This window comes from Triturus cristatus, chromosome 11 (assembly GCF_964204655.1).
Source record: "Triturus cristatus chromosome 11, aTriCri1.1, whole genome shotgun sequence".
Lineage (NCBI taxonomy): Eukaryota > Metazoa > Chordata > Amphibia > Caudata > Salamandridae > Triturus > Triturus cristatus.
This window is the reverse complement of record NC_140594.1, coordinates 854048107-854063629: the sequence shown is the minus strand read 5'-3', so window position 1 is coordinate 854063629 and position 15523 is coordinate 854048107. Positions and strand designations below refer to the sequence as shown.

The 15523-nt window shown below is 45.0% G+C and overlaps 1 protein-coding gene across 2 annotated transcripts in view; it reads left to right on the top strand.

Annotated features, from left to right (window-relative positions):
- The window catches only part of LOC146785536 (unconventional myosin-VIIb-like), a 961158-nt gene that overhangs the window by 791885 nt on the left and 153750 nt on the right, over positions 1-15523 (top strand). The window lies entirely within an intron of this gene.

Genomic DNA, 15523 nt, shown 5'->3' with positions numbered 1-15523 from the left:
TGTTTTCACTCTTTTTTTTCTGAGTGAAATACACAAAATGGCAGCCGCCGCTTCCTGGTTTCGGCCGATTCGAATGTTTACTAAGATCTAAGAGCCAATCAGAATCGCGCTCGCGCACGCCACCGTACGCTTACGGTAAGCGTACGGTAAGCGTACGGTAAGCGGGCTCAGATATATATATTGATTTAAAGGCTATTTTCTCAGAATCTACTGAACAGATTTACACCAAACCTACAAAAGGCACTTCCTTGACCTAGGGACTACCTCTCTGCCAAATTTCGAGTAATTCTGTTCAGCCGTTCGGGCTGTAGCTCGTTCTAAAGGTCCTATGGAAAAATGCATGGGGAAAACGCGTTTTGGGACCCCCCTTTTATCCCAGCCCCCGCTTGACGGATCCCCCCGAGACTTTCAGGGTAGGAGCGGAGCGTAGCGCCCCACCTATTTTGAGAAATTCGCGAGGATTCATCGACCGGCGCCAAAGTTATTCAAAATAGAATGTTGAGGTTTTCCTATGGAAAAGGGGTCCTAACTATAACTACCTACTGGCGACCGCCAGTAGGTAACATATATATATTACCTACTGGCGGTCGCCAGTAGGTAGTTATAGTTAGGACCCCTTTTCCATAGGAAATCCGCAACATTCTATTTTGAATAACTTTGGCGCCGGTCGACGAATCCTCGCGAATTTCTCAAAATAGGTGGGGCGCTACGCTCCGCTCCTACCCTGAAAGTCTCGGGGGGATACGTCAAGCGGGGGCTGAGATAAAAGGGGGTCCCAAAACGCGTTTTTCCCATGCATTTTTCCATAGGACCTTTAGAACGAGCTACAGCCCGAACGGCTGAACAGAATTACTAGAAATTTGGCAGAGAGGTAGTCCCTATGTCAAGGAAGTGCCTTTTGTAGGTTTGGTGTAAATCTGTTCAGTAGATTCTGAGAAAATAGCCTTTAAATCAATATATATATCTGAGCCCGCTTACGGTACGCTTACCGTACGCTTACGGTAAGCCTACGGTACGCGTACGGTGGCGTGCGCGAGCGTGAATCTGATTGGCTCTTAGATCTTAGTAAACATTCGAATCGGCCGAAACCAGGAAGCGGCGTCCGCCATTTTGTCTCTCGCACTGAGTGTTATTTATCAAACATGATGCCAAAAAACATGTTACGGGGCTGTTTTGACAACTCCCTCCCACATAGTCATGTTGAGGGAGTCCCCAAACATCCCCCAAGAGCAAAAACGGTTTTATTTTTTTTTCGGCAATTTCGCCGAGTACGCTTACCGTACGCTTACGGTAAGCGTACGGTAAAAAATAGAAATAAAAAAAACACTATCCACACTTACCCCACCCCCTGTGCTTTTGGTGGCCGTAGGCCACCAAATGTACAGGGCTTATGAAATCAGTAAAAGAACTATATTTTGGCAACATGAAATTATAAAATCGAAATAAAAAAAACACTATCCACATTGACCCCACCCCCTGTGCTTTTGGTGGCCGAAGGCCACCAAATGTACAGGGCTTATTAAAGTTGATAAAAACCGTGCACGGAACGCACTGCGTTAAGTGGGCGCGCACGCCTCGAATGGCGTAAAGTAACTTAGCATTTAAAAAACCGTACAAATTCACTGAAAAAACCATAGGTTTCACACACGTTATAGTTAGGAATTAGCATTTAAAAAACCTTGCAAATTCACTGAAAAAACCATAGGTTTCACACATGTTATAGTTAGCGGAAATTTTACTGATAAAAAACCAATGAAATTGCCCCGTTATAGTTAGTGCTGGCAACTATAACTCACGCGACCGCAATCTTCTGCTGATGACATATGTGTCTTTATAAAAAAAAATATTTGTAATATATGTATAGCTAAAAATGTATGGAAGAAGACATGGGCAAATAAGTGTCTAAATACAGTATTAGCATCAGCAGAGGATTGCGGTCGCGTGAGTTATAGTTGCCAGCACTAACTATAACGGGGCAATTTCATTGGTTTTTTATCAGTAAAATTTCCGCTAACTATAACATGTGTGAAACCTATGGTTTTTTCAGTGAATGTATATATATATATTACCTACTGGCGGTCGCCAGAAGGTAGTTATAGTTAGGACCTATTATCCATAGGAAATCCGCAACATTCTATTTGGAATAACTTTGGCGCCGGTTGACGAATCTTCGCGAAATTTTCAAAACTCGTGGCCCGCTTCAGTCCACTCCTATCCTGAAAGTCTCGGGGTGATTCGTCAAGCATGGACCGAGAAAAAAGGGGGGTCCCAAAACGTGTTTTCCCCATGCAATTTTCCATAGGGACCGTTAGTCGCAGCTACAGCCCGAACTGCTGAACAGAATTACACCAGATTTGGCAGAAATGTAGACCTTGGTTCACACTCGAGCCTTTTGCTTAAATGGTGTAAATCCGTTCAGTAGTTCCTGAGAAAATCAAAAGTAAAAAGTAAAATCATAGATATATCTATGGGCGCGGTGGATCTGCGCACCCTGCCGACCACGAGCTGTATGCTAATTGGCTGTCAACACTCCAAACCAGGAAGTATTGGCAGTCATCTCGTGCCTCTGTAGAACCGAGGCACAAGAAACCTACGAAAAAAACACGCAGAATGCAAAAAGGGGGCAGGGTAGAAACACCCTGACCCCCTAGGCCTGCTCAGAGGGTGCCACAAGGACCCCCAGGGCCAAAACAAAAACGAAGCGCGGGCTCCTGCGCTTCGTTGCTAATTTGCCCCCGGGGGTCAAATCCCAGGGGCTATGTATGTATTGGGTTGGGGGGCCCAAAGGGCCCCCCATCCCCGGGGACCACCACTCCCCGGGGCTTTATGTAAATATGTGGGGGGCTCTCTGCCTCCCCAGCCCCGGGGACCACCACCCCCCGGGGCTTCAAAAATTAATGGCTGGGGGGGCCAAAGGACCCCCCAAGCCCTGGGGACCGCCACCCCTGGGGCTTTGTGAAAATATTTGCGGGGCGGCTCACAGCCCCCCGCAGCCCTGGGGACTGCCACCCCCGGGGCTTGTGTATTTTTCTAATAAATAAATACCCTGTGTGGGGGGGCTCAAGCCCCCCACACACCCAGGGGACTGCCACCTCCCCAGGGCTCTAAATATGTGAATTGGGGGGTCCGTGATGGACCCCCCAGCCCCGGGGACCACTACCCCCCAGGGCTTTCAAAATTGGTGGGAGGGGGGCCGCCCGCCCCCCCAGAGCCAATGATGACCCTGGGGACCGCCACCCCCCAGTGCCGGCTCCTGCAGTGTCCCGGGGTGCCCACCCCCGGGACACTGTAGTTTGCTATGGCAGGGCGGGAGCCTCGCGGCTCCCGCCCTGCCATAGCAAACTTGGTTTGAATTTTAAATTCAAACCAATTTGCTTTTCCACACGGGGAGCTGCTAGCAGCTCCCCATGTGGAAAAGCAATGCTGGCTCCCGCAGGAGGCGGGGAGCCGGCGGGATTGGGGATACCCCCACGACCCCCAATGGAGAGGGCCAGACCTGGGGGATGGGGTCCCCGGGGCTATTAGTGGCCTCGGAGGGGGGCCACGTAGCCCCCTCCCCCCCCCAAAATTTCAAAAAAATAAATTAATTAAAAAGGTGTGCCCCGGGGGATGGGATCCCGGGGCCTTTAGTGGCCAGAGGAGGGGGGCAATGTAGCCCCCTCCTCTGGCCATGTCCCAGGGGATGGGGTCCTCGGGAGGGGGGCCACGCGGCCCCCTTCCCAAAATTTAATTAAAAAAAAAAAATTAGGAGGCAGGCCCTGGGGGATGGGGTCCCCAGGGCCAAAAAATAAGAAAAAGAAGGGGGTCTATGCAGCCCCCCTTAAAAAAAAAAAAAAGAAATACCGGCATCGTGCCGGAAGCCACGCCCCCTCTTTTCAGCACTCTGCAAACGTGCCCCCTGGCGCGTTTGCGGATGGGAAACGAATTCCCCTTGAATACTGGAGGTCCCTGGGGGCCAAATAGCCCAACAGGAACCTTCAGTATGCGCCAGGGGGCTGCGTTGCAGAGAGGTGTTCTGAGGCCACGCCTCTTTTTACACCTCTCTGCAACGCAGCTCTGTGGCGCTTAATGGAGGTAGCTGGTGGGGTAGTTGCACCCCAGGGACCCTCAGGAATCAAGGGGGTAACCCCCAACTTAAAACACTCCACGGGGCGCGTTTGCACAGTGGTGAAGGGAGGGGGCGGGGCCCGAGGTGATATGTGTGCAAACACACCTTGTGGCTCGTTTTAAGTTCAGGAATTAATTCCTCTTCAATCCGGAGGGTCCCTAGGGGCCAACTAGCCCATCAGGTACCTCCAGTAAGCGCCACGGAGCTGCGTTGCAGAGTGTTGTAAAAAGGGGCGTGGCCTCTGAACACCTCTCTGCAAGGCAGCTCTCTGGTGCATACTGGAGGTACCTGGTGGGCTAGTTGGCCCCCAGGGACCCTCAGGATTGAGGCGGAATTAATTCCCCAACTTAAACCACGCTACAGGGTGTGTTTGCAGACATGTCACTGCAGGGCACGCCTCCTTCCTTCACCACTGTGCAAACGCGCCCCGTGGCGCGTTTTAAGTTGGGGATTAACTCTCTTTTAATACTGAGGGTCCCTAAGGGCCAACTAGCCCAACAGGTATCTCCAGTGTGTGCCAGGGAGCTGCGTTGCAGACAGGTGGTCAGGGCCACGCCCCTTTTTACACCTCTCTGGAACGCAGGTCTGTGGCGCTTACTGGAGGTACCTAGTGGGGTAGTTTGACCCTAGGGACACTTAGGATTCAAGGGGACTTAATCTCTCAACTTAGAACGGCCACAGGGCGGGTTTACACAATGGTGAAGGGAGGGGACGGGGCCTGAGGTAACGTGTGTAAACACGCCTTGTGGCGCATTTTAAGTTGGGGAAATAATTCCCCTTCAATCCTGAGGGCCCATGGGGGCCAACTAGTCCACCAGGTGCTTCCAGTAAGCAGCACTGTGCTGTGTTGCAGAGAGGTGGTCCAGGCCGTGCCCATTTTCTCTGCAAGACAGCTCGGTGGTGCTAACTAGAGATACCTGATGAGCTAGTTGTACCCAAGGGACACTCAGGATTCAAGGGGACCTTATCCCCCAAATTAAAACAGCCATAGGGCGTGTTTGCACACGTCAGCTCAGCCCCCCCCTCCCTTCACCAGTGTGCAAGCGCGCCCTGTGGCGCGTTTTAAGAGGTACTTTTAATCCCCCTGCCCTATTATATACTAGGGGCTTACAGAGGAGGTCATGCTAATAACAGGGGTACCCCAACGCATAGTGTTCCCTAGTGTATGTAGGTGTTTTAACTGTATTCTAAGTGTCTTTTAGCATAGCACTAAAGACTGGTCTAGGACTGGTTAGTCAGAGTCAGTTACCATCAGTACCAATCTGAAAAAGTAGAGGGTATAAGATGATTTGGCAACAAGGCTTCTTTCTGCTCTTCTGTTTGTTCTTTCTGCACATTATCCTTCTTCCTGCACTTTTCGTCGTCTTTGAGGACTTCTGTTTCTTCTTTCTGCATTTCTTTTTTTTCTTTCTTTGCGTTTTTTCTTCTTTCTTCACATGTCCTATCTCTGTAGGCATAGTTAGAAATTAGCATTTAAAAAATCTTTGAAATTCACTGAAAAAACCATAGGTTTCAGGCACGTTATAGTTAGGAATTAGCATTTAAAAAACCTTAGAAATTCAATGAAAAAACCATAGGTTTCAGGGGCGTTATAGTTAGCTGGACTTTTCACTCGTCCAAAACCATTGAAATTCCCCCGTTATAGTTAGTTCAGCTAACTATAACTCGCGAGCCCGCAATGCACTGCTGATGACGTCACATATTACATCACTCATGACATGGTCAGTGACATCACTGATGATATCACTAATGACATCTCAAATGACATCACTGATGACATCATCCATGTGATAATTTGATGCATCTTCTCACACCCTAATATAACCTTTGATACACCCACTCTAAATTACAGACTGCCATTCTCAAAACCATACACACTCCAACACCAATAACTACATACCCACTTACTGATTCTTAGGTCTACACACCCATCCACTCACTCACCCGTACAGTCACTCATACTTATGGTCACTCAGTACAGGACTATCATATGCACTCATACATCTATATAGACACTCACACACTGTCACTCATCCACAGAGGTACTCACACACCTACTCAGTCATGCAAATAATTAATCACACTGCCATTTACTCACCTGTACAGTTATACACACACCAGCTCAATTACTCATACAAATACTAGCACATTCTTAAGCTCTTATACAATCAATGATACAAGCACACACTCATCCATACAGACACTCTCACAATCACACACTCTCACTTATAGCCATTTATGTACTCCAACACACATATATACTGCCTTTCACATATGTAGCTACTCACACATGTACCATTGAAATATACATTCACTCACTAACACAACCATACACACACTCACCCACCCATACAGTCCATCACAGATGCACTCTTGAAACCATGCACCCAGTGAATCACCCAGTCACACATCTATGCACAGTCACACACACACCACCCACACAAACACTCAGGTACCCATACAGATACTCAGGCAACTAATCTATAGACACTCATGTAGCTATTTGCAAACCCATGCAGCCACTCACATACCCATTCACAGACCCATACATCCACTCACAGATCCATACAACCACTCACACTCCTGCTCACTCACCCATATAGTCACTGACACACCCAACCAGTCAGTGGCATAGTCAGTCACTCACTCAGAAATACAGCCACTCATACATACACTCACTCATGCAACCACTCACACACCCGCCCACTCAGCCATACAGTCAGACACTCACTCAACCATACTGTCACTGACAAATAACTCAGACACTTATGCAACTACTGACACACCTACTCACTCACCCAGGCAGCCATACATGCTGCCACTCACACACCCATACAACCACTCACTCACCCATACAGTCACTGATACAGACACTCACTTATGCATACAGCCACTCACATACTCATACACTCACCCATGCAGCCACTCACACACCCACTCACTCACTGATACAGATAATCACACATCCATTCACTCTCTCATACAGTCACTGACACAGCCACTCACTTATGCATACATCCACTCATATTCTCTCACTCACCAATAGTCACTGACTCACTAGCTCACTCACTGATACAGTCATTAACACATCCAGTCACTCACCCATACAAGCACTCACACACTCATACAGCTACTTACACATCCACTCACTCTTCCATACAGGTACTGGCACAGCCACCCACTCACACAGCCACTCACTCACTCATACAACCACTCACAGCGGCTCTGCAGAAAAGGTTCCTAACAGGGCAAAGAGTCTATGTGTTGCATGTTGAGAATTGTAAACAGCCTAGAGTTATTAGAAAGAATCGTCTCTGCATGACAATTTATAAATACCATAGAAGACTGTGTGCTCCTGGTACTAATCTAGGTACATGTGCTTGATTTGCTTCGGAAGATGGGCTATCTGTAAAGTTTTCACCATGGTATGAAGGTAGTAAGATCTTGAGCACATTAAGACCTTGGTTATTTTAAGTGAATAGTCTCTCTTTGGACACATTTTGCATTAAGTGCACACTGTTCTTAGTAGATACTTTTTAATAATCTGTGGAGTATTTCTCATGAGAGTTTCACTGTCTGCATACAGTGTGGTACAGAGAAAACTCTCTCCATAGAGTAAACACTGTTTACACTACCCACTTTTCTAGTCATATCTACTTCATTTCTCAATGAAAGTTTGGTGACTATGAGGGGTTTGAAACAGATAAATGCTATCCATAGTAGGGCATTAGTTATCTAACAGAAGTTGAGTATCTGGTGAAGCATGTATTTCTCTGAACAGTTGCATACAGATTGAACACCATGTGCAGTAGGAGTTACCCTTCTATCTGTGGTTGATAGTCAACATGAACTCAGCTACCCACGAAGTGTGTAGGTTAGGGTTAATGATGCACATAACTCAAGCTTGGTTTACCAAGGGGTGTTGTGTATATATGTTGGCATTAATGATGCTCCATATTGTTATGATCTATATCGTGCTTCCTTTCAAACCTCTAATGCCATGCATGTTTATAGAGCAATGTGTGAAAAAGAAGCTTGGATGATGTCATCAATGATGTCATTTGAGATGTCATAAATAATTTCAGAACACATCAGTGATGTGATATGTAAGGTCATAAGCAGTACATGGTGGGGGTGCAAGATCTAGTTAGCTCTGTTAGCTATAATTGGTGAATTTCTACATTTTTGGGAGTTTGAAACTTTAATGTAGTCACTCAGAAATTCTCCTAACTATAACATCAATTTAACCTTTGGCTTTTTCAGTGGATTTCTAAGGTTATTTAAAAAACGAAAACAGATCTTATTATCACTCCTAAATATCCCCAGGCGAACTCCCACACCTGGGCATCACAGTGTATCCATGATACCAGCAGTTCCACAGCCAGGGCAAAAGGAAAGGGGAGAGGGGACATCCCTACCTGGTGTCCCAACAAATGGGAAATCTGGGGCATTCCACACCGTTCACCTGTACCTGCGCCTGAGACTCTGCATATAGTGCTTGAGCATAGGCACAGTCCTTATGCCCCAAGCTCAGTTTGATCAACACCCCCCATAGGAAATTCCTTTCTGGGGAATCAAAAGCCTTCCCAAAGTTGAGAAGCATCAATGCAGTAGCGCATTGTTACTCTTTAAAACGGGCCAGGGCCAAGCGGACTCTGCTGATGCAGTGTCTGGTACAACAGTAGTGTATAAAGCCACACTGGTCAGGGTGGACCAGGCAGTCAAGGATGTGAAGCAGGTGCAGAGCCAGTAATTTAGTGTAGAGTTTGACCTTGATGTTAATGAGTGAGATGGGCTGATATGAGGCGCATTGTTCAGGAGGCTTGTTAGGCTTCAACAGTACCACTATGGTGATCAGATCTATCTCTGGTGGGAAATGGCCTCGGTCAGTCGCCTCAAGGAGCATTCTCAGGATAGGAGGCAGGAGCAAATATCTCAATTTGAAGTAGTATTGTGTGGGAAAGGCATCGGGCCAGGAGTTCTACCCTGGCAGAGCTCCGAGAGGGCCTCATCAAGTTCCTCCATGGTCAGGAGTTAATCAAGGGCCTCCCACTTAGTGGAGGGTAGAGTGGGCATCACACCCTTAAACTCCTTGGAAAAAGGTAAACAGAAACCCAGGTCCTAGGCAACCCAGGTGAGCACTCCTAGATAAGAAACTAAAGAGGTCTGTTGGGTATCCTGTAGCCAGTGCAATTCTCATTGGGGCCTCTCAAGCCTCTGGCCCAGTGCCACAGCACCGGCTGCAACACAAACATCTAAGGCTTTGCTGTCACTCTACGACAAAATCTACCCACTGGCAAAATCATGCACTAGATTGATTTAAAGGAGAGGCAGTAGACATCGCACCCAAATTTCACACACCTACATCTCTAAATGGATAACATAATCCCCACAAACACCAGTGTCAGTCGTCCCATCGAGAGTCCCTCTAGTATATGGCATACTCCATTTCCATGAGGTTACCAATAGAGTAACTAGGAAGTTAAATATTGACACGTAAATGTCACCAGTACAAGCATGAGTCCAAATCCACTCTTTTGAAATAATGGCTCATTCAACACTTTGTGTATTCCTCGCCTTCTGGGAGGCCTCAATGGAATCTTTCCATGTAGTGGTCTTTACAAAGGCTATCAAATAGAGGCCAAACAAGAAATGGAAAACACTGGATCAAGACCTATAATTGTTATGGGAGAACAAGAGGAGAGCACGAGAGACGTCCAAACCCAGTGAGCAAAAAAGTATGCCAAAGTCAGCATCATCTTTCTTGCAACAAGTTCTACAGTCCTTCTCAGCTCATAGGACTGCTGTAATTTGATCTGTCGTATTTCATGCCATGTGAACCCTGAGAAGACGTCGAGAACATCCTCAAAGATAGTATTTTCACATCTCAGAACAGCTCAGCCAAAAATCCATCAGTGCTTTCAATACATGGCTTCTTTTGCATAGTGGCCACTAGTTATTTGTTGTGGCTCATGCTTAATTCCCTTTAATGCCTAGTAATAAAAATATTAATTTTCTTTTATTAGTACCTAGCTTTTCAGATCCCAGGCAAACCAGGAGATACAGAATGTGAAGACAGTGGCTGAAACTCCTAAATCATTTGACCTAAAAACAAATAGGTTCATGAATCCTCAGCTCAAATCCTATGGTAGAGTATAGCACCAGTAGATGATTAAAGGCAGGAGCATCAGTGTTGTCAGAAGCAGCTACAGAGTAACCCTTGTGCCAGAAACTGAAGCTGGCCACCAGTGGGAATGAAAATCAGCATCTATCAGTAGTGCTTATCAAAGCCCTTCCTGCCACCAGACAAAGCATTATGCTCTGTCCTTACCTCTCAATGCCCTGGCAGAAGGAAGCATTTTCAACTAGTTTACGTCAAAGCTGATTTTAACAGGAGATACATTGGTGATATATATAGTTTATAATGGCTACAAGATCAGTATTATATCAAGGGCACCAAGATCTTTCTTACTGAACCTGCTGGTGTAGGAGGTGCAAACCTTTATGCCAAAGAAGATGTTTGAGAAAAATCTGAAACATCAGAGAAACAAGTGATTTACTCCATGCATTTTGTGATCAGAAATAAGGGATCGATGTTCCAGTCCATGCAAGATTTGAGAGCCACAAACAATTTGATTAGATTACAAAAATGTTTTTGCTGCACCATACTTACCCCTATTTAAACTTGAAGTATTCACTATGCATTATAGTTACAGAACACATACTTTCATACACATATTGTCAAGAAATTAGGAGCGCTTCTACACATTTACATCTGTAGGCAGCATTACCAGTACAGTCCTCTTCTTCGACCTAATACAAGTCAAACTTTTGGATAGTGCATGTTGGCAGTGGCAGGCTGTACTGTTAAGGTATCATTGTCTAGCGATACTTGCAAAGCTGGTTGGTCAAGGCCTACGTACATCAAAAGGTGGTGATGAATAGCAATTCTCCTAATTAAATGCCAAGAGAATCTGGATTTTATTAAAGACATGGAGGCTAACATTATGCATTATTCCTGTAATGCAAACTCCACACAGCCACTTGGAAGTATTACATCACAAACTAAATTGTTCTAGAACAGAATACAGCTAGACCCTAATTGGCATGCCCACAGTACAATCTGTCTATTTGAAATGCAGTCCAAAATTCTCCAACATCTAATACAAAAAGTCCAAAAACGAAATGGAACAACAGGAAATGAAGAAACTCCTCACACAATGAAGAACTTGCATTGCAGAACAAAGGAAAGAAGGCACTCAGGGGCATATTTACCATAGAAGTGACAAAGTGTGGCGCTAGCCTTCTTGGCTTAATGCAGAGCTCCACCACTTCTGAAATTCAGAGCTACACTGTATTTACAACAATATGGTTCAGCCCTGTGTTTCCCCCTGCGCTGGTGCTAAATTTAGCCACCTAGCACCAACGCAGGCACCCTTGCACCAAAGTGAAAGGTTGCCTGCATTGTGTGGAATGATTGTTTATGTTCAGGAAGGTGTTCCTTCCTGCACATAAACAATCTCAAATGGCGTTTTGTAACTTCTATTTATGGTGCTTCGTGCAGCTCACATAGAAGTTGCTAAACATCTTTTTTTTAATGATTGTTTATGTTCAGGAAGGTGTCCTTTCCTGCACATCAACAATCTATGGCATTTTGCTGTTTCTATGCGTGCTGCACAACGTTTTTCCCTGGTAAATATTCTGTTCTCCAGCTGATCTTGTTTTCTAGACAGAACATCCAAATTATTTTGACCAAATCCGACAAGACTGAGGATTTTGTACTCCCTAACCAATTTATGTATGCCACTGCAGACACATTGTCAATTTTTAACATGACAGTTCTGCACTGCAGAGAGTGTTGGAAGCTCATTAGAGCATAGAGACCTGCTGTCAACTCCAGACAATTTATGTGGTGGGACCTCTCCATATAAGACCATAAACCTCCTGTGTTCTGGTTTCCCAGGCATACACCCCAGCCATAAAAGCTTGCATCCGATTCTAGTATATATTCCGGGGAACTCGCAAAGATTGCCCTGCCATTCCAGGCGTCCATGTTCTCCAACCACCAGTCCAATTCTAATCTGTCACCTTGATCTAGGATCACCATGCCCCCATACCATGATCCTTCTCTTAGAGCTCTCGCTTTCACCCTCTGTAGATCTCAAACATGTAATGGTCCCGGAAATATGGCTTGAATAGAAGAGGAAAGGAGACCTAGGTGCCTGGCTAGCTCTCTCAAGGTTATAGAGTCCTGTCTCAATGCAAATTTTATTTCCTTTTGAATTTTGGTAATTTTTTTCTCTGGCAACAGAAGAAGGGCCTTTATTGTGTCTGTCGTAAAACTCCAACATTCTAGGGATCTGGAAGGTACCAGAATGGACTTCTCCTTGTTTATTATGAAACCCAAACTCTCTAGAAAATTTACCACCAAATCCAGATCCTTTAAAATCTGAGAATGATATTGGGACACTACCTTTGTGAAACACAAAGGAGCCGAGGATAACCTGAACGGAAATGCCTGAAATAGAAAAAGACAGTGATTCCATATGAACTGGAGGTAACCTTGAGACTCCATGGCCATGGAAATGGTGAAGTAATCATCCTTCGGGTCCAACTTCCTGAGTTTTTTTCTAGTAGAATGTCTCTCAAGAGATGGATTCCTTCCATCTTGAAATGTCTGTTGACTAGAAATCTGTTCAGGTCCCAGAAGTTTATAACTGGTCTCCATCCTTTGTCTTTTTTCTCAACAAGGAAGAGTGTACTTACAAAAACTTGGCATTCCAAAGGAACCTCTACAATTGCACCTTTTTGTATCATAGAGACCATCTCTTCTTCTACCACCTTTTGTGTCTCTAAGATAAGCTTCAATACTCTTGGAAGAGAGGGTTGGACAGGGACCTCTGCGAACCCAAAGGTCTTGTGTAATTCATTTTCAAGCATGGAAAAGAACTTGTCGACCCCGCACTTTTACCGGGGAAAAATAAATATATGGAGTGTTTGTACCCACTCTGAAAATTGGATCCTTGTCCACAGGATCTGAAGCCTCCGGTACAAGTGGTTCATCCTCATTGGGGGGGTAGAAGGACTGTGAGGTACCTGGCTGATAACCTCTACCGAAACCTCTTTGTCTGAAGTTGGGCGTTTGACTACCTCGGCTGGTAGAAAGGCCCCTTTACCCAGCTTGTCCAAAAACACTAGGGTTAAAACGCTTCTCATATTTGTCTATGCTTTGTCCAAGACTGTGGACATAGCCACATATTTTCCTATTGTTTTAATCATATCCTCTCCGCACAGGAGGTCTTTGGGGTTTACGGAGGATTCTTTATTTGCCATGTCTCCATTCAGCCTTCAGTCCTGCATTGGCTTTTCCTAGGAGGATCAAAGCTCTCTGGCTCCAGCTCCTAAGCAGATCTACTGGGGTCTCAATTATATACTTCTCCTCTGCCATGCCGATTATTCTAGCTAGTGGGCCTATGATGTCGAGAAGGCAATCTTGACAGGCCTTAAGGGATCTTTCCATGCCTTTTCTGAAGTCTCTCCCCAGCTTGAATAAAAAGGTAAGTTCAGGATCCAGGTTAGATGTTAGGCAAACTTTCTCTTGGATCACTGGTCCAGAGCTCTCGGCTCTCAAGATGTTACATGCCTATTTTTCTAGGGGATAATCCACCTTCTAATAAATTTCCCCACATGATCTTGAGGCCACCATTAGGCACTTCTAGGATGCCTGATGTTATGTGGGGAAAACATCTCCTGACCAAGGGGATTCATTATTATCCCCTTAGAGGATGACGGACATTCCTCCTCTGTGAAGAGCCCTTCAATGTCCATATCATCCTGATCCAGGTCAGGCATGTATTCATCAAGTAATTCTTCACTCTGATGGCCTTGATCTTCCATGACAGCATCTTCTGCTGTACTCTGAGCCCTCAAGATATGTGTGCCGCTTTGATACCTTTATGAGTTTTGCCGCGTAGGACACTTGAGACTTTCGAGGTGCTTTGACCTGATCTGTTTGAGGTGTTTAAACCTCCAGTATGAGTTGAGGTGCTTGGATCTCCCAGTTTGAATTGAGGTGTTTAGTTCTCCATTATGCGTTGAGGTGCTTAGACCTCCAGTATGAATTGAGGTGCTTGGACCTCTGAATATGCTCATGAAATTTGCCTCTCCAATGTTATTAACTTTTTTGGGGGCTTTTGCCTCCTTTCTTACCGCAATCGAACCCTCCCCCTGAGGCAGTTTCCAAGTCACAAGCCTCATCAAAGATTATGAACCTCTTATTGGACATGACTTGTTGCAAGGCTTTGCGCACACAAGTGCGCATCTCCTGTTTTATAATTGTTTTAAGTAATTCTTCATTAATATTAGGGCCATCAGTTTCAGAATCAGAGATAATGTACTGGTTCTTTTAAGCTAAACAATAGCAGAAAATATATATATATATTTTTGGGGTAAAAGCACTTAAGCAAACCAGAAAAAAAGTCTAAAGGATTAATTAGCCCCTTGACAGGGATAAAAACCGTGTAAGCTTTGTCCAATATTAAAATAACCTAGCGCTAAGCTTTTATAATGAATAATAGGAAATTAAGGACACTATGGCCATGAATAAGGGAGAAGGTTTCTGTAAATTGGAAACCTGTATACAATAACTGAAAGAAAGACAACAATATATAGATATTACTGACACAACATTGGATGACACTTATCTGTGTGGAGCCACATTTAAAAGAGGCAGAGTGTACTGTGGGCTTGCCTGTTAATGTCTAGCTGTATTCTGTTCTAGAACAATTTTGTTTGTGATGTAATACTTCAAAGTGGCTGTGTGGAGTTTGCATTTAAGGAATAATGCATAATGGCAGCCTTGTAATGAAATTTAAAATGTATGATAGATACTCATCCTGGCTTAGGTGCAGTAAAGTCAAACAATTACACTAACACCGCTAAAAATCATTCAGTACTTAGGAGCAGCCATGGTCCCAGTGTTGGAACAAGTCCAGAAAACCTCACATCCTGCTTTCAGACCAATCTCTTCTCATATGGACTCCAAGCCAGTATTTTCTAATGCTAGACTCTGTGTAGGGCCTTTTTAATCAGATTATTGACATCTTAGAAGACAATATTGGAACAAGAAGTTCTTCAGTTTCTGCTGGTGCCAGAAGTGGTACATGCTAAAAACAGACCACACAGAGTGCCCTTCCAGATGCCATTTCTTTCACTTTTGATTTATTCAGGTCATTGCATTCCGACAACAGCAAGCTTCCGCTAATCACAAACAGTCATATCATTGAGTATTAAAAATCAAACAGATATTGATTAGCCGAGGTCAAGTCTACTGCTCGAATTTCAAGCCTATGGCCCAGATTCTGAACACTGTCACGCAACACAGATTTCTTTTGTACAGGAAGGGTACCCTTCATT